Source organism: Taudactylus pleione, unplaced genomic scaffold (genome assembly GCF_031769625.1).
Source record: "Taudactylus pleione unplaced genomic scaffold, aTauple2 ptg000473l, whole genome shotgun sequence".
NCBI lineage: Eukaryota > Metazoa > Chordata > Amphibia > Anura > Myobatrachidae > Taudactylus > Taudactylus pleione.
The window spans coordinates 6,531,713-6,557,694 of NW_028284875.1; the positions used below are offsets into that span (position 1 = coordinate 6,531,713).

Sequence of the window (25,982 nt, forward strand, 5' to 3'; positions counted from 1 at the left end):
CTCATTCTCATTCTAGAAGTTATGCTTTTTTTCAATGCAGGTGACTGTCTTAATGGTATTGCATGAAATCCATATATACCAAAACATACCTATTAAGTTTTAATTGCAATTTAATATCAGAGTGGCTACAAAATAACAATGTCTATGGCAATTGCTGATGGGTTTCTTGAAGTCCTTTCATCCATGTCATCAAAAGGGTAATTTTCTGCTTTTTATATTTCTTTGGACACTGACTTTACTGACAATTTAGGTGCTACAGACCAAAAAAACAATGTTTACCTTTAAATATAGAGCACAAGTGAGATTTAACTTATTTTTATTTAAAGATACTGCACTTTTTGGTATTATAGTGTATATTTTCCCTATGCAACATTGAAGTTACATATATTTATAGCAAATATTATTTAAGATAAATAAACAGGAATTATTTATAAACAGGAATTATTTTACAATTTTGATAATATTGAACTCTACAGCAATGGCATGAATTCATTGCAATATACACCTAAGGATACATAAAACTGGGCAATAACACAAATGCACAATATAATTGATTAACTTATGATTAGAATATTACTTTTATTAGGTACTTTAGTATTGGGTGCAGTAGTTTAGTGGATTTAAAAAGTAACTAATTTAAAATTAATAAACCAAGTTAATATACTTAGTCAACTCGATGCTAAAATCACTCAACTAAAAATAATACACTTTGACCATGTGCTCCTGTGGCGCAATCGGGTAGCGCGCGGTACTTATAAGACAGTATCTGTTGAGCACTGCCGAGGTTGTGAGTTCAAGCCTCACCTGGAGCAAATGTAATTTTTTTTATAATGTCATCAGTTAATGATTATCATCTGCTACCTGAACATCCTGATATGAAGGCAGAAAAAAATCACAAACATGACTGTTTTTAAGGTACCAGTACACACATCTGCTTTGGTTCATATGCACTGTAAACATTACTTTAGTTAGTCAACAAAATGGAATGCAAAAGACTACCTCTTTATTGGTAAAAGAGTTGCATCAATCTGTTTTGCTTCAATGTAACATGAGGGTCCACACTATTAGGTCTGGTTAGTACAATCACATTTCATGCTGGGATTTGTAAAGCAAAGAACACAAATAAACGGCTTTCCTATATCGCAACAATTAATGATTATACTAATGAAAAAATCAGTTTCACACAAAGATGTTACTAAGCCCCACTGGCCGAATGGATAAGGCACTGGCCTCCTAAGCTAGGGATTGTGGTTTCAAGTCTCATCTGGGCTTTATTTCATCCATATAATTACTGGAGATGTTCCCTTTATTCTTGCTTGATACTGCACAAATGGCTCCACCAGAAACTTTTATCTGCTTAACAATCCGGTACTGTTCAGCTTGCAAAATTATGGCCCTGTATCTAAAAGCAGACATTTATCCTGATGACATTGTGGATTAGTTTCCGGATAAGTTTGCTATCACCTGGGACAGTGGCTTCAAGTCTCATCTAGGATGCATGTTCCTTTGATGCTCATTCTCATTCTAGAAGTTATGCTTTTTTTCAATGCAGGTGACTGTCTTAATGGTATTGCATGAAATCCATATATACCAAAACATACCTATTAAGTTTTAATTGCAATTTAATATCAGAGTGGCTACAAAATAACAATGTCTATGGCAATTGCTGATGGGTTTCTTGAAGTCCTTTCATCCATGTCATCAAAAGGGTAATTTTCTGCTTTTTATATTTCTTTGGACACTGACTTTACTGACAATTTAGGTGCTACAGACCAAAAAAACAATGTTTACCTTTAAATATAGAGCACAAGTGAGATTTAACTTATTTTTATTTAAAGATACTGCACTTTTTGGTATTATAGTGTATATTTTCCCTATGCAACATTGAAGTTACATATATTTATAGCAAATATTATTTAAGATAAATAAACAGGAATTATTTATAAACAGGAATTATTTTACAATTTTGATAATATTGAACTGTACAGCAATGGCATGAATTCATTGCAATATACACCTAAGGATACATAAAACTGGGCAATAACACAAATGCACAATATAATTGATTAACTTATGATTAGAATATTACTTTTATTAGGTACTTTAGTATTGGGTGCAGTAGTTTAGTGGATTTAAAAAGTAACTAATTTAAAATTAATAAACCAAGTTAATATACTTAGTCAACTCGATGCTAAAATCACTCAACTAAAAATAATACACTTTGACCATGTGCTCCTGTGGCGCAATCGGGTAGCGTGCGGTACTTATAAGACAGTATCTGTTGAGCACTGCCGAGGTTGTGAGTTCAAGCCTCACCTGGAGCAAATGTAATTTTTTTTATAATGTCATCAGTTAATGATTATCATCTGCTACCTGAACATCCTGATATGAAGGCAGAAAAAAATCACAAACATGACTGTTTTTAAGGTACCAGTACACACATCTGCTTTGGTTCATATGCACTGTAAACATTACTTTAGTTAGTCAACAAAATGGAATGCAAAAGTCTACCTCTTTATTGGTAAAAGAGTTGCATCAATCTGTTTTGCTGCAATGTAACATGAGGGTCCACACTATTAGGTCTGGTTAGTACAATCACATTTCATGCTGGGATTTGTAAAGCAAAGAACACAAATAAACGGCTTTCCTATATCGCAACAATTAATGATTATACTAATGAAAAAATCAGTTTCACACAAAGATGTTACTAAGCCCCACTGGCCTAATGGATAAGGCACTGGCCTCCTAAGCCAGGGATTGTGGTTTCAAGTCTCATCTGGGCTTTATTTCATCCATATAATTACTGGAGATGTTCCCTTTATTCTTGCTTGATACTGCACAAATGGCTCCACCAGAAACTTTTATCTGCTTAACAATCCGGTACTGTTCAGCTTGCAAAATTATGGCCCTGTATCTAAAAGCAGACATTTATCCTGATGACATTGTGGATTAGTTTCCGGATAAGTTTGCTATCACCTGGGACAGTGGCTTCAAGTCTCATCTTGGATGCATGTTCCTTTGATGCTCATTCTCATTCTAGAAGTTATGCTTTTTTTCAATGCAGGTGACTGTCTTAATGGTATTGCATGAAATCCATATATACCAAAACATACCTATTAAGTTTTAATTGCAATTTAATATCAGAGTGGCTACAAAATAACAATGTCTATGGCAATTGCTGATGGGTTTCTTGAAGTCCTTTCATCCAAGTCATCAAAAGGGTAATTTTCTGCTTTTTATATTTCTTTGGACACTGACTTTACTGACAATTTAGGTGCTACAGACCAAAAAAACAATGTTTACCTTTAAATATAGAGCATAAGTGAGATTTAACTTATTTTTATTTAAAGATACTGCACTTTTTGGTATTATAGTGTATATTTTCCCTATGCAACATTGAAGTTACATATATTCATAGCAAATATTATTTAAGATAAATAAACAGAAATTATTTATAAACAGGAATTATTTTACAATTTTGATAATATTGAACTGTACAGCAATGGCATGAATTCATTGCAATATACACCTAAGGATACATAATACTGGGCAATAACACAAATGCACAATATAATTGATTAACTTATGATTAGAATATTACTTTTATTAGGTACTTTAGTATTGGGTGCAGTAGTTTAGTGGATTTAAAAAGTAACTAATTTAAAATTAATAAACCAAGTTAATATACTTAGTCAACTCGATGCTAAAATCACTCAACTAAAAATAATACACTTTGACCATGTGCTCCTGTGGCGCAATCGGTTAGCGCGCGGTACTTATAAGGCAGTATCTGTTGAGCAATGCCGAGGTTGTGAGTTCAAGCCTCACCTGGAGCAAATTTAATTTTTTTTCTAATGTCATCAGTTAATGATTATCATCTGCTACCTGAACATCCTGATATGAAGGCAGAAAAAAATCACAAACATGACTGTTTTTAAGGTACCAGTACACACATCTGCTTTGGTTCATATGCACTGTAAACATTACTTTAGTTAGTCAACAAAATGGAATGCAAAAGACTACCTCTTTATTGGTAAAAGAGTTGCATCAATCTGTTTTGCTGCAATGTAACATGAGGGTCCACACTATTAGGTCTGGTTAGTACAATCACATTTCATGCTGGGATTTGTAAAGCAAAGAACACAAATAAACGGCTTTCCTATATCGCAACAATTAATGATTATACTAATGAAAAAATCAGTTTCACACAAAGATGTTACTAAGCCCCACTGGCCGAATGGATAAGGCACTGGCCTCCTAAGCTAGGGATTGTGGTTTCAAGTCTCATCTGGGCTTTATTTCATCCATATAATTACTGGAGATGTTCCCTTTATTCTTGCTTGATACTGCACAAATGGCTCCACCAGAAACTTTTATCTGCTTAACAATCCGGTACTGTTCAGCTTGCAAAATTATGGCCCTGTATCTAAAAGCAGACATTTATCCTGATGACATTGTGGATTAGTTTCCGGATAAGTTTGCTATCACCTGGGACAGTGGCTTCAAGTCTCATCTAGGATGCATGTTCCTTTGATGCTCATTCTCATTCTAGAAGTTATGCTTTTTTTCAATGCAGGTGACTGTCTTAATGGTATTGCATGAAATCCATATATACCAAAACATACCTATTAAGTTTTAATTGCAATTTAATATCAGAGTGGCTACAAAATAACAATGTCTATGGCAATTGCTGATGGGTTTCTTGAAGTCCTTTCATCCATGTCATCAAAAGGGTAATTTTCTGCTTTTTATATTTCTTTGGACACTGACTTTACTGACAATTTAGGTGCTACAGACCAAAAAAACAATGTTTACCTTTAAATATAGAGCACAAGTGAGATTTAACTTATTTTTATTTAAAGATACTGCACTTTTTGGTATTATAGTGTATATTTTCCCTATGCAACATTGAAGTTACATATATTTATAGCAAATATTATTTAAGATAAATAAACAGGAATTATTTATAAACAGGAATTATTTTACAATTTTGATAATATTGAACTGTACAGCAATGGCATGAATTCATTGCAATATACACCTAAGGATACATAAAACTGGGCAATAACACAAATGCACAATATAATTGATTAACTTATGATTAGAATATTACTTTTATTAGGTACTTTAGTATTGGGTGCAGTAGTTTAGTGGATTTAAAAAGTAACTAATTTAAAATTAATAAACCAAGTTAATATACTTAGTCAACTCGATGCTAAAATCACTCAACTAAAAATAATACACTTTGACCATGTGCTCCTGTGGCGCAATCGGTTAGCGCGCGGTACTTAAAAGACAGTATCTGTTGAGCAATGCCGAGGTTGTGAGTTCAAGCCTCACCTGGAGCAAATGTAGTTTTTTTTCTAATGTCATCAGTTAATGATTATCATCTGCTACCTGAACATCCTGATATGAAGGCAGAAAAAAATCACAAACATGACTGTTTTTAAGGTACCAGTACACACATCTGCTTTGGTTCATATGCACTGTAAACATTACTTTAGTTAGTCAACAAAATGGAATGCAAAAGACTACCTCTTTATTGGTAAAAGAGTTGCATCAATCTGTTTTGCTGCAATGTAACATGAGGGTCCACACTATTAGGTCTGGTTAGTACAATCACATTTCATGCTGGGATTTGTAAAGCAAAGAACACAAATAAACGGCTTTCCTATATCGCAACAATTAATGATTATACTAATGAAAAAATCAGTTTCACACAAAGATGTTACTAAGCCCCACTGGCCGAATGGATAAGGCACTGGCCTCCTAAGCTAGGGATTGTGGTTTCAAGTCTCATCTGGGCTTTATTTCATCCATGTAATTACTGGAGATGTTCCCTTTATTCTTGCTTGATACTGCACAAATGGCTCCACCAGAAACTTTTATCTGCTTAACAATCCGGTACTGTTCAGCTTGCAAAATTATGGCCCTGTATCTAAAAGCAGACATTTATCCTGATGACATTGTGGATTAGTTTCCGGATAAGTTTGCTATCACCTGGGACAGTGGCTTCAAGTCTCATCTAGGATGCATGTTCCTTTGATGCTCATTCTCATTCTAGAAGTTATGCTTTTTTTCAATGCAGGTGACTGTCTTAATGGTATTGCATGAAATCCATATATACCAAAACATACCTATTAAGTTTTAATTGCAATTTAATATCAGAGTGGCTACAAAATAACAATGTCTATGGCAATTGCTGATGGGTTTCTTGAAGTCCTTTCATCCAAGTCATCAAAAGGGTAATTTTCTGCTTTTTATATTTCTTTGGACACTGACTTTACTGACAATTTAGGTGCTACAGACCAAAAAAACAATGTTTACCTTTAAATATAGAGCACAAGTGAGATTTAACTTATTTTTATTTAAAGATACTGCACTTTTTGGTATTATAGTGTATATTTTCCCTATGCAACATTGAAGTTACATATATTTATAGCAAATATTATTTAAGATAAATAAACAGAAATTATTTATAAACAGGAATTATTTTACAATTTTGATAATATTGAACTGTACAGCAATGGCATGAATTCATTGCAATATAAACCTAAGGATACATAATACTGGGCAATAACACAAATGCACAATATAATTGATTAACTTATGATTAGAATATTACTTTTATTAGGTACTTTAGTATTGGGTGCAGTAGTTTAGTGGATTTAAAAAGTAACTAATTTAAAATTAATAAACCAAGTTAATATACTTAGTCAACTCGATGCTAAAATCACTCAACTAAAAATAATACACTTTGACCATGTGCTCCTGTGGCGCAATCGGTTAGCGCGCGGTACTTAAAAGACAGTATCTGTTGAGCAATGCCGAGGTTGTGAGTTCAAGCCTCACCTGGAGCAAATGTAGTTTTTTTTCTAATGTCATCAGTTAATGATTATCATCTGCTACCTGAACATCCTGATATGAAGGCAGAAAAAAATCACAAACATGACTGTTTTTAAGGTACCAGTACACACATCTGCTTTGGTTCATATGCACTGTAAACATTACTTTAGTTAGTCAACAAAATGGAATGCAAAAGTCTACCTCTTTATTGGTAAAAGAGTTGCATCAATCTGTTTTGCTGCAATGTAACATGAGGGTCCACACTATTAGGTCTGGTTAGTACAATCACATTTCATGCTGGGATTTGTAAAGCAAAGAACACAAATAAACGGCTTTCCTATATCGCAACAATTAATGATTATACTAATGAAAAAATCAGTTTCACACAAAGATGTTACTAAGCCCCACTGGCCTAATGGATAAGGCACTGGCCTCCTAAGCCAGGGATTGTGGTTTCAAGTCTCATCTGGGCTTTATTTCATCCATATAATTACTGGAGATGTTCCCTTTATTCTTGCTTGATACTGCACAAATGGCTCCACCAGAAACTTTTATCTGCTTAACAATCCGGTACTGTTCAGCTTGCAAAATTATGGCCCTGTATCTAAAAGCAGACATTTATCCTGATGACATTGTGGATTAGTTTCCGGATAAGTTTGCTATCACCTGGGACAGTGGCTTCAAGTCTCATCTTGGATGCATGTTCCTTTGATGCTCATTCTCATTCTAGAAGTTATGCTTTTTTTCAATGCAGGTGACTGTCTTAATGGTATTGCATGAAATCCATATATACCAAAACATACCTATTAAGTTTTAATTGCAATTTAATATCAGAGTGGCTACAAAATAACAATGTCTATGGCAATTGCTGATGGGTTTCTTGAAGTCCTTTCATCCATGTCATCAAAAGGGTAATTTTCTGCTTTTTATTTTTCTTTGGACACTGACTTTACTGACAATTTAGGTGCTACAGACCAAAAAAACAATGTTTACCTTTAAATATAGAGCACAAGTGAGATTTAACTTATTTTTATTTAAAGATACTGCACTTTTTGGTATTATAGTGTATATTTTCCCTATGCAACATTGAAGTTACATATATTTATAGCAAATATTATTTAAGATAAATAAACAGGAATTATTTATAAACAGGAATTATTTTACAATTTTGATAATATTGAACTCTACAGCAATGGCATGAATTCATTGCAATATACACCTAAGGATACATAAAACTGGGCAATAACACAAATGCACAATATAATTGATTAACTTATGATTAGAATATTACTTTTATTAGGTACTTTAGTATTGGGTGCAGTAGTTTAGTGGATTTAAAAAGTAACTAATTTAAAATTAATAAACCAAGTTAATATACTTAGTCAACTCGATGCTAAAATCACTCAACTAAAAATAATACACTTTGACCATGTGCTCCTGTGGCGCAATCGGTTAGCGCGCGGTACTTATAAGACAGTATCTGTTGAGCACTGCCGAGGTTGTGAGTTCAAGCCTCACCTGGAGCAAATGTAATTTTTTTTCTAATGTCATCAGTTAATGATTATCATCTGCTACCTGAACATCCTGATATGAAGGCAGAAAAAAATCACAAACATGACTGTTTTTAAGGTACCAGTACACACATCTGCTTTGGTTCATATGCACTGTAAACATTACTTTAGTTAGTCAACAAAATGGAATGCAAAAGACTACCTCTTTATTGGTAAAAGAGTTGCATCAATCTGTTTTGCTGCAATGTAACATGAGGGTCCACACTATTAGGTCTGGTTAGTACAATCATATTTCATGCTGGGATTTGTAAAGCAAAGAACACAAATAAACGGCTTTCCTATATCGCAACAATTAATGATTATACTAATGAAAAAATCAGTTTCACACAAAGATGTTACTAAGCCCCACTGGCCTAATGGATAAGGCACTGGCCTCCTAAGCTAGGGATTGTGGTTTCAAGTCTCATCTGGGCTTTATTTCATCCATATAATTACTGGAGATGTTCCCTTTATTCTTGCTTGATACTGCACAAATGGCTCCAGCAGAAACTTTTATCTGCTTAACAATCCGGTACTGTTCAGCTTGCAAAATTATGGCCCTGTATCTAAAAGCAGACATTTATCCTGATGACATTGTGGATTAGTTTCCGGATAAGTTTGCTATCACCTGGGACAGTGGCTTCAAGTCTCATCTAGGATGCATGTTCCTTTGATGCTCATTCTCATTCTAGAAGTTATGCTTTTTTTCAATGCAGGTGACTGTCTTAATGGTATTGCATGAAATCCATATATACCAAAACATACCTATTAAGTTTTAATTGCAATTTAATATCAGAGTGGCTACAAAATAACAATGTCTATGGCAATTGCTGATGGGTTTCTTGAAGTCCTTTCATCCAAGTCATCAAAAGGGTAATTTTCTGCTTTTTATATTTCTTTGGACACTGACTTTACTGACAATTTAGGTGCTACAGACCAAAAAAACAATGTTTACCTTTAAATATAGAGCACAAGTGAGATTTAACTTATTTTTATTTAAAGATACTGCACTTTTTGGTATTATAGTGTATATTTTCCCTATGCAACATTGAAGTTACATATATTTATAGCAAATATTATTTAAGATAAATAAACAGAAATTATTTATAAACAGGAATTATTTTACAATTTTGATAATATTGAACTGTACAGCAATGGCATGAATTCATTGCAATATACACCTAAGGATACATAATACTGGGCAATAACACAAATGCACAATATAATTGATTAACTTATGATTAGAATATTACTTTTATTAGGTACTTTAGTATTGGGTGCAGTAGTTTAGTGGATTTAAAAAGTAACTAATTTAAAATTAATAAACCAAGTTAATATACTTAGTCAACTCGATGCTAAAATCACTCAACTAAAAATAATACACTTTGACCTTGTGCTCCTGTGGCGCAATCGGTTAGTGCGCGGTACTTATAAGACAGTATCTGTTGAGCAATGCTGAGGTTGTGAGTTCAAGCCTCACCTGGAGCAAATGTAATTTTTTTTCTAATGTCATCAGTTAATGATTATCATCTGCTACCTGAACATCCTGATATGAAGGCAGAAAAAAATCACAAACATGACTGTTTTTAAGGTACCAGTACACACATCTGCTTTGGTTCATATGCACTGTAAACATTACTTTAGTTAGTCAACAAAATGGAATGCAAAAGTCTACCTCTTTATTGGTAAAAGAGTTGCATCAATCTGTTTTGCTGCAATGTAACATGAGGGTCCACACTATTAGGTCTGGTTAGTACAATCACATTTCATGCTGGGATTTGTAAAGCAAAGAACACAAATAAACGGCTTTCCTATATCGCAACAATTAATGATTATACTAATGAAAAAATCAGTTTCACACAAAGATGTTACTAAGCCCCACTGGCCTAATGGATAAGGCACTGGCCTCCTAAGCCAGGGATTGTGGTTTCAAGTCTCATCTGGGCTTTATTTCATCCATATAATTACTGGAGATGTTCCCTTTATTCTTGCTTGATACTGCACAAATGGCTCCACCAGAAACTTTTATCTGCTTAACAATCCGGTACTGTTCAGCTTGCAAAATTATGGCCCTGTATCTAAAAGCAGACATTTATCCTGATGACATTGTGGATTAGTTTCCGGATAAGTTTGCTATCACCTGGGACAGTGGCTTCAAGTCTCATCTTGGATGCATGTTCCTTTGATGCTCATTCTCATTCTAGAAGTTATGCTTTTTTTCAATGCAGGTGACTGTCTTAATGGTATTGCATGAAATCCATATATACCAAAACATACCTATTAAGTTTTAATTGCAATTTAATATCAGAGTGGCTACAAAATAACAATGTCTATGGCAATTGCTGATGGGTTTCTTGAAGTCCTTTCATCCATGTCATCAAAAGGGTAATTTTCTGCTTTTTATATTTCTTTGGACACTGACTTTACTGACAATTTAGGTGCTACAGACCAAAAAAACAATGTTTACCTTTAAATATAGAGCACAAGTGAGATTTAACTTATTTTTATTTAAAGATACTGCACTTTTTGGTATTATAGTGTATATTTTCCCTATGCAACATTGAAGTTACATATATTTATAGCAAATATTATTTAAGATAAATAAACAGGAATTATTTATAAACAGGAATTATTTTACAATTTTGATAATATTGAACTGTACAGCAATGGCATGAATTCATTGCAATATACACCTAAGGATACATAAAACTGGGCAATAACACAAATGCACAATATAATTGATTAACTTATGATTAGAATATTACTTTTATTAGGTACTTTAGTATTGGGTGCAGTAGTTTAGTGGATTTAAAAAGTAACTAATTTAAAATTAATAAACCAAGTTAATATACTTAGTCAACTCGATGCTAAAATCACTCAACTGAAAGTAATACACTTTGACCATGTGCTCCTGTGGCGCAATCGGTTAGCGCGCGGTACTTAAAAGACAGTATCTGTTGAGCAATGCCGAGGTTGTGAGTTCAAGCCTCACCTGGAGCAAATGTAGTTTTTTTTCTAATGTCATCAGTTAATGATTATCATCTGCTACCTGAACATCCTGATATGAAGGCAGAAAAAAATCACAAACATGACTGTTTTTAAGGTACCAGTACACACATCTGCTTTGGTTCATATGCACTGTAAACATTACTTTAGTTAGTCAACAAAATGGAATGCAAAAGACTACCTCTTTATTGGTAAAAGAGTTGCATCAATCTGTTTTGCTGCAATGTAACATGAGGGTCCACACTATTAGGTCTGGTTAGTACAATCACATTTCATGCTGGGATTTGTAAAGCAAAGAACACAAATAAACGGCTTTCCTATATCGCAACAATTAATGATTATACTAATGAAAAAATCAGTTTCACACAAAGATGTTACTAAGCCCCACTGGCCGAATGGATAAGGCACTGGCCTCCTAAGCTAGGGATTGTGGTTTCAAGTCTCATCTGGGCTTTATTTCATCCATGTAATTACTGGAGATGTTCCCTTTATTCTTGCTTGATACTACACATATGGCTCCACCAGAAACTTTTATCTGCTTAACAATCCGGTACTGTTCAGCTTGCAAAATTATGGCCCTGTATCTAAAAGCAGACATTTATCCTGATGACATTGTGGATTAGTTTCCGGATAAGTTTGCTATCACCTGGGACAGTGGCTTCAAGTCTCATCTAGGATGCATGTTCCTTTGATGCTCATTCTCATTCTAGAAGTTATGCTTTTTTTCAATGCAGGTGACTGTCTTAATGGTATTGCATGAAATCCATATATACCAAAACATACCTATTAAGTTTTAATTGCAATTTAATATCAGAGTGGCTACAAAATAACAATGTCTATGGCAATTGCTGATGGGTTTCTTGAAGTCCTTTCATCCATGTCATCAAAAGGGTAATTTTCTGCTTTTTATATTTCTTTGGACACTGACTTTACTGACAATTTAGGTGCTACAGACCAAAAAAACAATGTTTACCTTTAAATATAGAGCACAAGTGAGATTTAACTTATTTTTATTTAAAGATACTGCACTTTTTGGTATTATAGTGTATATTTTCCCTATGCAACATTGAAGTTACATATATTTATAGCAAATATTATTTAAGATAAATAAACAGAAATTATTTATAAACAGGAATTATTTTACAATTTTGATAATATTGAACTGTACAGCAATGGCATGAATTCATTGCAATATACACCTAAGGATACATAATACTGGGCAATAACACAAATGCACAATATAATTGATTAACTTATGATTAGAATATTACTTTTATTAGGTACTTTAGTATTGGGTGCAGTAGTTTAGTGGATTTAAAAAGTAACTAATTTAAAATTAATAAACCAAGTTAATATACTTAGTCAACTCGATGCTAAAATCACTCAACTAAAAATAATACACTTTGACCATGTGCTCCTGTGGCGCAATCGGTTAGTGCGCGGTACTTATAAGACAGTATCTGTTGAGCAATGCTGAGGTTGTGAGTTCAAGCCTCACCTGGAGCAAATGTAATTTTTTTTCTAATGTCATCAGTTAATGATTATCATCTGCTACCTGAACATCCTGATATGAAGGCAGAAAAAAATCACAAACATGACTGTTTTTAAGGTACCAGTACACACATCTGCTTTGGTTCATATGCACTGTAAACATTACTTTAGTTAGTCAACAAAATGGAATGCAAAAGTCTACCTCTTTATTGGTAAAAGAGTTGCATCAATCTGTTTTGCTGCAATGTAACATGAGGGTCCACACTATTAGGTCTGGTTAGTACAATCACATTTCATGCTGGGATTTGTAAAGCAAAGAACACAAATAAACGGCTTTCCTATATCGCAACAATTAATGATTATACTAATGAAAAAATCAGTTTCACACAAAGATGTTACTAAGCCCCACTGGCCTAATGGATAAGGCACTGGCCTCCTAAGCTAGGGATTGTGGTTTCAAGTCTCATCTGGGCTTTATTTCATCCATATAATTACTGGAGATGTTCCCTTTATTCTTGCTTGATACTGCACAAATGGCGCAACCAGAAACTTTTATCTGCTTAACAATCCGGTACTGTTCAGCTTGCAAAATTATGGCCCTGTATCTAAAAGCAGACATTTATCCTGATGACATTGTGGATTAGTTTCCGGATAAGTTTGCTATCACCTGGGACAGTGGCTTCAAGTCTCATCTAGGATGCATGTTCCTTTGATGCTCATTCTCATTCTAGAAGTTATGCTTTTTTTCAATGCAGGTGACTGTCTTAATGGTATTGCATGAAATCCATATATACCAAAACATACCTATTAAGTTTTAATTGCAATTTAATATCAGAGTGGCTACAAAATAACAATGTCTATGGCAATTGCTGATGGGTTTCTTGAAGTCCTTTCATCCAAGTCATCAAAAGGGTAATTTTCTGCTTTTTATATTTCTTTGGACACTGACTTTACTGACAATTTAGGTGCTACAGACCAAAAAAACAATGTTTACCTTTAAATATAGAGCACAAGTGAGATTTAACTTATTTTTATTTAAAGATACTGCACTTTTTGGTATTATAGTGTATATTTTCCCTATGCAACATTGAAGTTACATATATTTATAGCAAATATTATTTAAGATAAATAAACAGAAATTATTTATAAACAGGAATTATTTTACAATTTTGATAATATTGAACTGTACAGCAATGGCATGAATTCATTGCAATATACACCTAAGGATACATAAAACTGGGCAATAACACAAATGCACAATATAATTGATTAACTTATGATTAGAATATTACTTTTATTAGGTACTTTAGTATTGGGTGCAGTAGTTTAGTGGATTTAAAAAGTAACTAATTTAAAATTAATAAACCAAGTTAATATACTTAGTCAACTCGATGCTAAAATCACTCAACTAAAAATAATACACTTTGACCATGTGCTCCTGTGGCGCAATCGGTTAGCGCGCGGTACTTAAAAGACAGTATCTGTTGAGCAATGCCGAGGTTGTGAGTTCAAGCCTCACCTGGAGCAAATGTAGTTTTTTTTCTAATGTCATCAGTTAATGATTATCATCTGCTACCTGAACATCCTGATATGAAGGCAGAAAAAAATCACAAACATGACTGTTTTTAAGGTACCAGTACACACATCTGCTTTGGTTCATATGCACTGTAAACATTACTTTAGTTAGTCAACAAAATGGAATGCAAAAGACTACCTCTTTATTGGTAAAAGAGTTGCATCAATCTGTTTTGCTGCAATGTAACATGAGGGTCCACACTATTAGGTCTGGTTAGTACAATCACATTTCATGCTGGGATTTGTAAAGCAAAGAACACAAATAAACGGCTTTCCTATATCGCAACAATTAATGATTATACTAATGAAAAAATCAGTTTCACACAAAGATGTTACTAAGCCCCACTGGCCGAATGGATAAGGCACTGGCCTCCTAAGCTAGGGATTGTGGTTTCAAGTCTCATCTGGGCTTTATTTCATCCATGTAATTACTGGAGATGTTCCCTTTATTCTTGCTTGATACTGCACATATGGCTCCACCAGAAACTTTTATCTGCTTAACAATCCGGTACTGTTCAGCTTGCAAAATTATGGCCCTGTATCTAAAAGCAGACATTTATCCTGATGACATTGTGGATTAGTTTCCGGATAAGTTTGCTATCACCTGGGACAGTGGCTTCAAGTCTCATCTAGGATGCATGTTCCTTTGATGCTCATTCTCATTCTAGAAGTTATGCTTTTTTTCAATGCAGGTGACTGTCTTAATGGTATTGCATGAAATCCATATATACCAAAACATACCTATTAAGTTTTAATTGCAATTTAATATCAGAGTGGCTACAAAATAACAATGTCTATGGCAATTGCTGATGGGTTTCTTGAAGTCCTTTCATCCATGTCATCAAAAGGGTAATTTTCTGCTTTTTATATTTCTTTGGACACTGACTTTACTGACAATTTAGGTGCTACAGACCAAAAAAACAATGTTTACCTTTAAATATAGAGCACAAGTGAGATTTAACTTATTTTTATTTAAAGATACTGCACTTTTTGGTATTATAGTGTATATTTTCCCTATGCAACATTGAAGTTACATATATTTATAGCAAATATTATTTAAGATAAATAAACAGAAATTATTTATAAACAGGAATTATTTTACAATTTTGATAATATTGAACTCTACAGCAATGGCATGAATTCATTGCAATATACACCTAAGGATACATAAAACTGGGCAATAACACAAATGCACAATATAATTGATTAACTTATGATTAGAATATTACTTTTATTAGGTACTTTAGTATTGGGTGCAGTAGTTTAGTGGATTTAAAAAGTAACTAATTTAAAATTAATAAACCAAGTTAATATACTTAGTCAACTCGATGCTAAAATCACTCAACTAAAAATAATACACTTTGACCATGTGCTCCTGTGGCGCAATCGGTTAGCGCGCGGTACTTATAAGACAGTATCTGTTGAGCAATGCCGAGGTTGTGAGTTCAAGCCTCACCTGGAGCAAATGTAATTTTTTCTCTAATGTCATCAGTTAATGATTATCATCTGCTACCTGAACATCCTGATATGAAGGCAGAAAAAAATCACAAACATGACTGTTTTTAAGGTACCAGTACACACATCTGCTTTGGTTCATATGCACTGTAAACATTACTTTAGTTAGTCAACAAAATGGAATGCAAAAGACTACCTCTTTATTGGTAAAAGAGTTGCATCAATCTGTTTTGCTGCAATGTAACATGAGGGTCCACACTATTAGGTCTGGTTAGTACAATCACATTTCATGCTGGGATTTGTAAAGCAAAGAACACAAATAAACAGCTTTCCTATATCGCAACAATTAATGATTATACTAATGAAAAAATCAGTTTCACACAAAGATGTTACTAAGCCCCACTGGCCTAATGGATAAGGCACTGGCCTCCTAAGCTAGGGATTGTGGTTTCAAGTCTCATCTGGGCTTTATTTCATCCATATAATTTCTGGAGATGTTCCCTTTATTCTTGCTTGATACTGCACAAATGGCTCCACCAGAAACTTTTATCTGCTTAACAATCCGGTACTGTTCAGCTTGCAAAATTATGGCCCTGTATCTAAAAGCAGACATTTATCCTGATGACATTGTGGATTAGTTTCCGGATAAGTTTGCTATCACCTGGGACAGTGGCTTCAAGTCTCATCTAGGATGCATGTTCCTTTGATGCTCATTCTCATTCTAGAAGTTATGCTTTTTTTCAATGCAGGTGACTGTCTTAATGGTATTGCATGAAATCCATATATACCAAAACATACCTATTAAGTTTTAATTGCAATTTAATATCAGAGTGGCTACAAAATAACAATGTCTATGGCAATTGCTGATGGGTTTCTTGAAGTCCTTTCATCCATGTCATCAAAAGGGTAATTTTCTGCTTTTTATATTTCTTTGGACACTGACTTTACTGACAATTTAGGTGCTACAGACCAAAAAAACAATGTTTACCTTTAAATATAGAGCACAAGTGAGATTTAACTTATTTTTATTTAAAGATACTGCACTTTTTGGTATTATAGTGTATATTTTCCCTATGCAACATTGAAGTTACATATATTTATAGCAAATATTATTTAAGATAAATAAACAGAAATTATTTATAAACAGGAATTATTTTACAATTTTGATAATATTGAACTCTACAGCAATGGCATGAATTCATTGCAATATACACCTAAGGATACATAAAACTGGGCAATAACACAAATGCACAATATAATTGATTAACTTATGATTAGAATATTACTTTTATTAGGTACTTTAGTATTGGGTGCAGTAGTTTAGTGGATTTAAAAAGTAACTAATTTAAAATTAATAAACCAAGTTAATATACTTAGTCAACTCGATGCTAAAATCACTCAACTAAAAATAATACACTTTGACCATGTGCTCCTGTGGCGCAATCGGTTAGCGCGCGGTACTTATAAGACAGTATCTGTTGAGCACTGCCGAGGTTGTGAGTTCAAGCCTCATCTGGAGCAAATGTAATTTTTTTTCTAATGTCATCAGTTAATGATTATCATCTGCTACCTGAACATCCTGATATGAAGGCAGAAAAAAATCACAAACATGACTGTTTTTAAGGTACCAGTACACACATCTGCTTTGGTTCATATGCACTGTAAACATTACTTTAGTTAGTCAACAAAATGGAATGCAAAAGACTACCTCTTTATTGGTAAAAGAGTTGCATCAATCTGTTTTGCTGCAATGTAACATGAGGGTCCACACTATTAGGTCTGGTTAGTACAATCACATTTCATGCTGGGATTTGTAAAGCAAAGAACACAAATAAACGGCTTTCCTATATCGCAACAATTAATGATTATACTAATGAAAAAATCAGTTTCACACAAAGATGTTACTAAGCCCCACTGGCCTAATGGATAAGGCACTGGCCTCCTAAGCTAGGGATTGTGGTTTCAAGTCTCATCTGGGCTTTATTTCATCCATATAATTACTGGAGATGTTCCCTTTATTCTTGCTTGATACTGCACAAATGGCGCAACCAGAAACTTTTATCTGCTTAACAATCCGGTACTGTTCAGCTTGCAAAATTATGGCCCTGTATCTAAAAGCAGACATTTATCCTGATGACATTGTGGATTAGTTTCCGGATAAGTTTGCTATCACCTGGGACAGTGGCTTCAAGTCTCATCTAGGATGCATGTTCCTTTGATGCTCATTCTCATTCTAGAAGTTATGCTTTTTTTCAATGCAGGTGACTGTCTTAATGGTATTGCATGAAATCCATATATACCAAAACATACCTATTAAGTTTTAATTGCAATTTAATATCAGAGTGGCTACAAAATAACAATGTCTATGGCAATTGCTGATGGGTTTCTTGAAGTCCTTTCATCCAAGTCATCAAAAGGGTAATTTTCTGCTTTTTATATTTCTTTGGACACTGACTTTACTGACAATTTAGGTGCTACAGACCAAAAAAACAATGTTTACCTTTAAATATAGAGCACAAGTGAGATTTAACTTATTTTTATTTAAAGATACTGCACTTTTTGGTATTATAGTGTATATTTTCCCTATGCAACATTGAAGTTACATATATTTATAGCAAATATTATTTAAGATAAATAAACAGAAATTATTTATAAACAGGAATTATTTTACAATTTTGATAATATTGAACTGTACAGCAATGGCATGAATTCATTGCAATATACACCTAAGGATACATAATACTGGGCAATAACACAAATGCACAATATAATTGATTAACTTATGATTAGAATATTACTTTTATTAGGTACTTTAGTATTGGGTGCAGTAGTTTAGTGGATTTAAAAAGTAACTAATTTAAAATTAATAAACCAAGTTAATATACTTAGTCAACTCGATGCTAAAATCACTCAACTAAAAATAATACACTTTGACCATGTGCTCCTGTGGCGCAATCGGTTAGTGCGCGGTACTTATAAGACAGTATCTGTTGAGCAATGCTGAGGTTGTGAGTTCAAGCCTCACCTGGAGCAAATGTAATTTTTTTTCTAATGTCATCAGTTAATGATTATCATCTGCTACCTGAACATCCTGATATGAAGGCAGAAAAAAATCACAAACATGACTGTTTTTAAGGTACCAGTACACACATCTGCTTTGGTTCATATGCACTGTAAACATTACTTTAGTTAGTCAACAAAATGGAATGCAAAAGTCTACCTCTTTATTGGTAAAAGAGTTGCATCAATCTGTTTTGCTGCAATGTAACATGAGGGTCCACACTATTAGGTCTGGTTAGTACAATCACATTTCATGCTGGGATTTGTAAAGCAAAGAACACAAATAAACGGCTTTCCTATATCGCAACAATTAATGATTATACTAATGAAAAAATCAGTTTCACACAAAGATGTTACTAAGCCCCACTGGCCTAATGGATAAGGCACTGGCCTCCTAAGCTAGGGATTGTGGTTTCAAGTCTCATCTGGGCTTTATTTCATCCATATAATTACTGGAGATGTTCCCTTTATTCTTGCTTGATACTGCACAAATGGCGCAACCAGAAACTTTTATCTGCTTAACAATCCGGTACTGTTCAGCTTGCAAAATTATGGCCCTGTATCTAAAAGCAGACATTTATCCTGATGACATTGTGGATTAGTTTCCGGATAAGTTTGCTATCACCTGGGACAGTGGCTTCAAGTCTCATCTAGGATGCATGTTCCTTTGATGCTCATTCTCATTCTAGAAGTTATGCTTTTTTTCAATGCAGGTGACTGTCTTAATGGTATTGCATGAAATCCATATATACCAAAACATACCTATTAAGTTTTAATTGCAATTTAATATCAGAGTGGCTACAAAATAACAATGTCTATGGCAATTGCTGATGGGTTTCTTGAAGTCCTTTCATCCAAGTCATCAAAAGGGTAATTTTCTGCTTTTTATATTTCTTTGGACACTGACTTTACTGACAATTTAGGTGCTACAGACCAAAAAAACAATGTTTACCTTTAAATATAGAGCACAAGTGAGATTTAACTTATTTTTATTTAAAGATACTGCACTTTTTGGTATTATAGTGTATATTTTCCCTATGCAACATTGAAGTTACATATATTTATAGCAAATATTATTTAAGATAAATAAACAGAAATTATTTATAAACAGGAATTATTTTACAATTTTGATAATATTGAACTGTACAGCAATGGCATGAATTCATTGCAATATACACCTAAGGATACATAATACTGGGCAATAACACAAATGCACAATATAATTGATTAACTTATGATTAGAATATTACTTTTATTAGGTACTTTAGTATTGGGTGCAGTAGTTTAGTGGATTTAAAAAGTAACTAATTTAAAATTAATAAACCAAGTTAATATACTTAGTCAACTCGATGCTAAAATCACTCAACTAAAAATAATACACTTTGACCATGTGCTCCTGTGGCGCAATCGGTTAGTGCGCAGTACTTATAAGACAGTATCTGTTGAGCAATGCTGAGGTTGTGAGTTCAAGCCTCACCTGGAGCAAATGTAATTTTTTTTCTAATGTCATCAGTTAATGATTATCATCTGCTACCTGAACATCCTGATATGAAGGCAGAAAAAAATCACAAACATGACTGTTTTTAAGGTACCAGTACACACATCTGCTTTGGTTCATATGCACTGTAAACATTACTTTAGTTAGTCAACAAAATGGAATGCAAAAGTCTACCTCTTTATTGGTAAAAGAGTTGCATCAATCTGTTTTGCTGCAATGTAACATGAGGGTCCACACTATTAGGTCTGGTTAGTACAATCACATTTCATGCTGGGATTTGTAAAGCAAAGAACACAAATAAACGGCTTTCCTATATCGCAACAATTAATGATTATACTAATGAAAAAATCAGTTTCACACAAAGATGTTACTAAGCCCCACTGGCCTAATGGATAAGGCACTGGCCTCCTAAGCCAGGGATTGTGGTTTCAAGTCTCATCTGGGCTTTATTTCATCCATATAATTACTGGAGATGTTCCCTTTATTCTTGCTTGATACTGCACAAATGGCTCCACCAGAAACTTTTATCTGCTTAACAATCCGGTACTGTTCAGCTTGCAAAATTATGGCCCTGTATCTAAAAGCAGACATTTATCCTGATGACATTGTGGATTAGTTTCCGGATAAGTTTGCTATCACCTGGGACAGTGGCTTCAAGTCTCATCTTGGATGCATGTTCCTTTGATGCTCATTCTCATTCTAGAAGTTATGCTTTTTTTCAATGCAGGTGACTGTCTTAATGGTATTGCATGAAATCCATATATACCAAAACATACCTATTAAGTTTTAATTGCAATTTAATATCAGAGTGGCTACAAAATAACAATGTCTATGGCAATTGCTGATGGGTTTCTTGAAGTCCTTTCATCCAAGTCATCAAAAGGGTAATTTTCTGCTTTTTATATTTCTTTGGACACTGACTTTACTGACAATTTAGGTGCTACAGACCAAAAAAACAATGTTTACCTTTAAATATAGAGCACAAGTGAGATTTAACTTATTTTTATTTAAAGATACTGCACTTTTTGGTATTATAGTGTATATTTTCCCTATGCAACATTGAAGTTACATATATTTATAGCAAATATTATTTAAGATAAATAAACAGAAATTATTTATAAACAGGAATTATTTTACAATTTTGATAATATTGAACTGTACAGCAATGGCATGAATTCATTGCAATATACACCTAAGGATACATAATACTGGGCAATAACACAAATGCACAATATAATTGATTAACTTATGATTAGAATATTACTTTTATTAGGTACTTTAGTATTGGGTGCAGTAGTTTAGTGGATTTAAAAAGTAACTAATTTAAAATTAATAAACCAAGTTAATATACTTAGTCAACTCGATGCTAAAATCACTCAACTAAAAATAATACACTTTGACCATGTGCTCCTGTGGCGCAATCGGTTAGCGCGTGGTACTTATAAGACAGTATCTGTTGAGCACTGCCGAGGTTGTGAGTTCATGCCTCATCTGGAGCAAATGTAATTTTGCTCCAGATGAGGAGCAAATGTCATCAGTTAATGATTATCATCTGCTACCTGAACATCCTGATATGAAGGCAGAAAAAAATCACAAACATGACTGTTTTTAAGGTACCAGTACACACATCTGCTTTGGTTCATATGCACTGTAAACATTACTTTAGTTAGTCAACAAAATGGAATGCAAAAGACTACCTCTTTATTGGTAAAAGAGTTGCATCAATCTGTTTTGCTGCAATGTAACATGAGGGTCCACACTATTAGGTCTGGTTAGTACAATCACATTTCATGCTGGGATTTGTAAAGCAAAGAACACAAATAAACGGCTTTCCTATATCGCAACAATTAATGATTATACTAATGAAAAAATCAGTTTCACACAAAGATGTTACTAAGCCCCACTGGCCTAATGGATAAGGCACTGGCCTCCTAAGCTAGGGATTGTGGTTTCAAGTCTCATCTGGGCTTTATTTCATCCATATAATTACTGGAGATGTTCCCCTTATTCTTGCTTGATACTGCACAAATGGCGCAACCAGAAACTTTTATCTGCTTAACAATCCGGTACTGTTCAGCTTGCAAAATTATGTCCCTGTATCTAAAAGCAGACATTTATCCTGATGACATTGTGGATTAGTTTCCGGATAAGTTTGCTATCACCTGGGACAGTGGCTTCAAGTCTCATCTAGGATGCATGTTCCTTTGATGCTCATTCTCATTCTAGAAGTTATGCTTTTTTTCAATGCAGGTGACTGTCTTAATGGTATTGCATGAAATCCATATATACCAAAACATACCTATTAAGTTTTAATTGCAATTTAATATCAGAGTGGCTACAAAATAACAATGTCTATGGCAATTGCTGATGGGTTTCTTGAAGTCCTTTCATCCAAGTCATCAAAAGGGTAATTTTCTGCTTTTTATATTTCTTTGGACACTGACTTTACTGACAATTTAGGTGCTACAGACCAAAAAAACAATGTTTACCTTTAAATATAGAGCACAAGTGAGATTTAACTTATTTTTATTTAAAGATACTGCACTTTTTGGTATTATAGTGTATATTTTCCCTATGCAACATTGAAGTTACATATATTTATAGCAAATATTATTTAAGATAAATAAACAGAAATTATTTATAAACAGGAATTATTTTACAATTTTGATAATATTGAACTGTACAGCAATGGCATGAATTCATTGCAATATACACCTAAGGATACATAATACTGGGCAATAACACAAATGCACAATATAATTGATTAACTTATGATTAGAATATTACTTTTATTAGGTACTTTAGTATTGGGTGCAGTAGTTTAGTGGATTTAAAAAGTAACTAATTTAAAATTAATAAACCAAGTTAATATACTTAGTCAACTCGATGCTAAAATCACTCAACTAAAAATAATACACTTTGACCATGTGCTCCTGTGGCGCAATCGGTTAGTGCGCGGTACTTATAAGACAGTATCTGTTGAGCAATGCTGAGGTTGTGAGTTCAAGCCTCACCTGGAGCAAATGTAATTTTTTTTCTAATGTCATCAGTTAATGATTATCATCTGCTACCTGAACATCCTGATATGAAGGCAGAAAAAAATCACAAACATGACTGTTTTTAAGGTACCAGTACACACATCTGCTTTGGTTCATATGCACTGTAAACATTACTTTAGTTAGTCAACAAAATGGAATGCAAAAGTCTACCTCTTTATTGGTAAAAGAGTTGCATCAATCTGTTTTGCTGCAATGTAACATGAGGGTCCACACTATTAGGTCTGGTTAGTACAATCACATTTCATGCTGGGATTTGTAAAGCAAAGAACACAAATAAACGGCTTTCCTATATCGCAACAATTAATGATTATACTAATGAAAAAATCAGTTTCACACAAAGATGTTACTAAGCCCCACTGGCCTAATGGATAAGGCACTGGCCTCCTAAGCCAGGGATTGTGGTTTCAAGTCTCATCTGGGCTTTATTTCATCCATATAATTACTGGAGATGTTCCCTTTATTCTTGCTTGATACTGCACAAATGGCTCCACCAGAAACTTTTATCTGCTTAACAATCCGGTACTGTTCAGCTTGCAAAATTATGGCCCTGTATCTAAAAGCAGACATTTATCCTGATGACATTGTGGATTAGTTTCCGGATAAGTTTGCTATCACCTGGGACATTGGCTTCAAGTCTCATCTTGGATGCATGTTCCTTTGATGCTCATTCTCATTCTAGAAGTTATGCTTTTTTTCAATGCAGGTGACTGTCTTAATGGTATTGCATGAAATCCATATATACCAAAACATACCTATTAAGTTTTAATTGCAATTTAATATCAGAGTGGCTACAAAATAACAATGTCTATGGCAATTGCTGATGGGTTTCTTGAAGTCCTTTCATCCAAGTCATCAAAAGGGTAATTTTCTGCTTTTTATATTTCTTTGGACACTGACTTTACTGACAATTTAGGTGCTACAGACCAAAAAAACAATGTTTACCTTTAAATATAGAGCACAAGTGAGATTTAACTTATTTTTATTTAAAGATACTGCACTTTTTGGTATTATAGTGTATATTTTCCCTATGCAACATTGAAGTTACATATATTTATAGCAAATATTATTTAAGATAAATAAACAGAAATTATTTATAAACAGGAATTATTTTACAATTTTGATAATATTGAACTGTACAGCAATGGCATGAATTCATTGCAATATACACCTAAGGATACATAATACTGGGCAATAACACAAATGCACAATATAATTGATTAACTTATGATTAGAATATTACTTTTATTAGGTACTTTAGTATTGGGTGCAGTAGTTTAGTGGATTTAAAAAGTAACTAATTTAAAATTAATAAACCAAGTTAATATACTTAGTCAACTCGATGCTAAAATCACTCAACTAAAAATAATACACTTTGACCATGTGCTCCTGTGGCGCAATCGGTTAGTGCGCGGTACTTATAAGACAGTATCTGTTGAGCAATGCTGAGGTTGTGAGTTCAAGCCTCACCTGGAGCAAATGTAATTTTTTTTCTAATGTCATCAGTTAATGATTATCATCTGCTACCTGAACATCCTGATATGAAGGCAGAAAAAAATCACAAACATGACTGTTTTTAAGGTACCAGTACACACATCTGCTTTGGTTCATATGCACTGTAAACATTACTTTAGTTAGTCAACAAAATGGAATGCAAAAGTCTACCTCTTTATTGGTAAAAGAGTTGCATCAATCTGTTTTGCTGCAATGTAACATGAGGGTCCACACTATTAGGTCTGGTTAGTACAATCACATTTCATGCTGGGATTTGTAAAGCAAAGAACACAAATAAACGGCTTTCCTATATCGCAACAATTAATGATTATACTAATGAAAAAATCAGTTTCACACAAAGATGTTACTAAGCCCCACTGGCCTAATGGATAAGGCACTGGCCTCCTAAGCCAGGGATTGTGGTTTCAAGTCTCATCTGGGCTTTATTTCATCCATATAATTACTGGAGATGTTCCCTTTATTCTTGCTTGATACTGCACAAATGGCTCCACCAGAAACTTTTATCTGCTTAACAATCCGGTACTGTTCAGCTTGCAAAATTATGGCCCTGTATCTAAAAGCAGACATTTATCCTGATGACATTGTGGATTAGTTTCCGGATAAGTTTGCTATCACCTGGGACATTGGCTTCAAGTCTCATCTTGGATGCATGTTCCTTTGATGCTCATTCTCATTCTAGAAGTTATGCTTTTTTTCAATGCAGGTGACTGTCTTAATGGTATTGCATGAAATCCATATATACCAAAACATACCTATTAAGTTTTAATTGCAATTTAATATCAGAGTGGCTACAAAATAACAATGTCTATGGCAATTGCTGATGGGTTTCTTGAAGTCCTTTCATCCAAGTCATCAAAAGGGTAATTTTCTGCTTTTTATATTTCTTTGGACACTGACTTTACTGACAATTTAGGTGCTACAGACCAAAAA

The 25,982-nt window shown here is 33.7% G+C and overlaps 16 non-coding genes across 16 annotated transcripts; all 16 read left to right on the forward strand.

The window, feature by feature from the left end:
• The first annotated feature begins 719 nt into the window (after nt 1-719).
• Nucleotides 720-812, forward strand: TRNAI-UAU (transfer RNA isoleucine (anticodon UAU)). The gene is given in 2 exon segments: nt 720-757; nt 777-812. It is a non-coding gene; the product is annotated as a tRNA-Ile (tRNA).
• A 1,419-nt stretch (nt 813-2,231) lies between these two features.
• On the forward strand, nt 2,232-2,324 carry TRNAI-UAU (transfer RNA isoleucine (anticodon UAU)). The gene is given in 2 exon segments: nt 2,232-2,269; nt 2,289-2,324. It is a non-coding gene; the product is annotated as a tRNA-Ile (tRNA).
• Nucleotides 2,325-3,743: 1,419 nt separating this feature from the next.
• Nucleotides 3,744-3,836, forward strand: TRNAI-UAU (transfer RNA isoleucine (anticodon UAU)). The gene is given in 2 exon segments: nt 3,744-3,781; nt 3,801-3,836. It is a non-coding gene; the product is annotated as a tRNA-Ile (tRNA).
• Nucleotides 3,837-5,255: 1,419 nt separating this feature from the next.
• Nucleotides 5,256-5,348, forward strand: TRNAL-UAA (transfer RNA leucine (anticodon UAA)). The gene is given in 2 exon segments: nt 5,256-5,293; nt 5,313-5,348. It is a non-coding gene; the product is annotated as a tRNA-Leu (tRNA).
• A 1,419-nt stretch (nt 5,349-6,767) lies between these two features.
• On the forward strand, nt 6,768-6,860 carry TRNAL-UAA (transfer RNA leucine (anticodon UAA)). Its single transcript is given in 2 exon segments — nt 6,768-6,805; nt 6,825-6,860. It is a non-coding gene; the product is annotated as a tRNA-Leu (tRNA).
• Nucleotides 6,861-8,279: 1,419 nt separating this feature from the next.
• TRNAI-UAU (transfer RNA isoleucine (anticodon UAU)) lies at nt 8,280-8,372 on the forward strand. The gene is given in 2 exon segments: nt 8,280-8,317; nt 8,337-8,372. It is a non-coding gene; the product is annotated as a tRNA-Ile (tRNA).
• Nucleotides 8,373-9,791: 1,419 nt separating this feature from the next.
• On the forward strand, nt 9,792-9,884 carry TRNAI-UAU (transfer RNA isoleucine (anticodon UAU)). Its single transcript is given in 2 exon segments — nt 9,792-9,829; nt 9,849-9,884. It is a non-coding gene; the product is annotated as a tRNA-Ile (tRNA).
• A 1,419-nt stretch (nt 9,885-11,303) lies between these two features.
• Nucleotides 11,304-11,396, forward strand: TRNAL-UAA (transfer RNA leucine (anticodon UAA)). The gene is given in 2 exon segments: nt 11,304-11,341; nt 11,361-11,396. It is a non-coding gene; the product is annotated as a tRNA-Leu (tRNA).
• A 1,419-nt stretch (nt 11,397-12,815) lies between these two features.
• On the forward strand, nt 12,816-12,908 carry TRNAI-UAU (transfer RNA isoleucine (anticodon UAU)). The gene is given in 2 exon segments: nt 12,816-12,853; nt 12,873-12,908. It is a non-coding gene; the product is annotated as a tRNA-Ile (tRNA).
• A 1,419-nt stretch (nt 12,909-14,327) lies between these two features.
• On the forward strand, nt 14,328-14,420 carry TRNAL-UAA (transfer RNA leucine (anticodon UAA)). Its single transcript is given in 2 exon segments — nt 14,328-14,365; nt 14,385-14,420. It is a non-coding gene; the product is annotated as a tRNA-Leu (tRNA).
• Nucleotides 14,421-15,839: 1,419 nt separating this feature from the next.
• TRNAI-UAU (transfer RNA isoleucine (anticodon UAU)) lies at nt 15,840-15,932 on the forward strand. Its single transcript is given in 2 exon segments — nt 15,840-15,877; nt 15,897-15,932. It is a non-coding gene; the product is annotated as a tRNA-Ile (tRNA).
• Nucleotides 15,933-17,351: 1,419 nt separating this feature from the next.
• Nucleotides 17,352-17,444, forward strand: TRNAI-UAU (transfer RNA isoleucine (anticodon UAU)). The gene is given in 2 exon segments: nt 17,352-17,389; nt 17,409-17,444. It is a non-coding gene; the product is annotated as a tRNA-Ile (tRNA).
• Nucleotides 17,445-18,863: 1,419 nt separating this feature from the next.
• On the forward strand, nt 18,864-18,956 carry TRNAI-UAU (transfer RNA isoleucine (anticodon UAU)). Its single transcript is given in 2 exon segments — nt 18,864-18,901; nt 18,921-18,956. It is a non-coding gene; the product is annotated as a tRNA-Ile (tRNA).
• Nucleotides 18,957-20,375: 1,419 nt separating this feature from the next.
• On the forward strand, nt 20,376-20,468 carry TRNAI-UAU (transfer RNA isoleucine (anticodon UAU)). Its single transcript is given in 2 exon segments — nt 20,376-20,413; nt 20,433-20,468. It is a non-coding gene; the product is annotated as a tRNA-Ile (tRNA).
• Nucleotides 20,469-23,410: 2,942 nt separating this feature from the next.
• Nucleotides 23,411-23,503, forward strand: TRNAI-UAU (transfer RNA isoleucine (anticodon UAU)). Its single transcript is given in 2 exon segments — nt 23,411-23,448; nt 23,468-23,503. It is a non-coding gene; the product is annotated as a tRNA-Ile (tRNA).
• Nucleotides 23,504-24,922: 1,419 nt separating this feature from the next.
• TRNAI-UAU (transfer RNA isoleucine (anticodon UAU)) lies at nt 24,923-25,015 on the forward strand. The gene is given in 2 exon segments: nt 24,923-24,960; nt 24,980-25,015. It is a non-coding gene; the product is annotated as a tRNA-Ile (tRNA).
• Nucleotides 25,016-25,982: the final 967 nt, after the last annotated feature.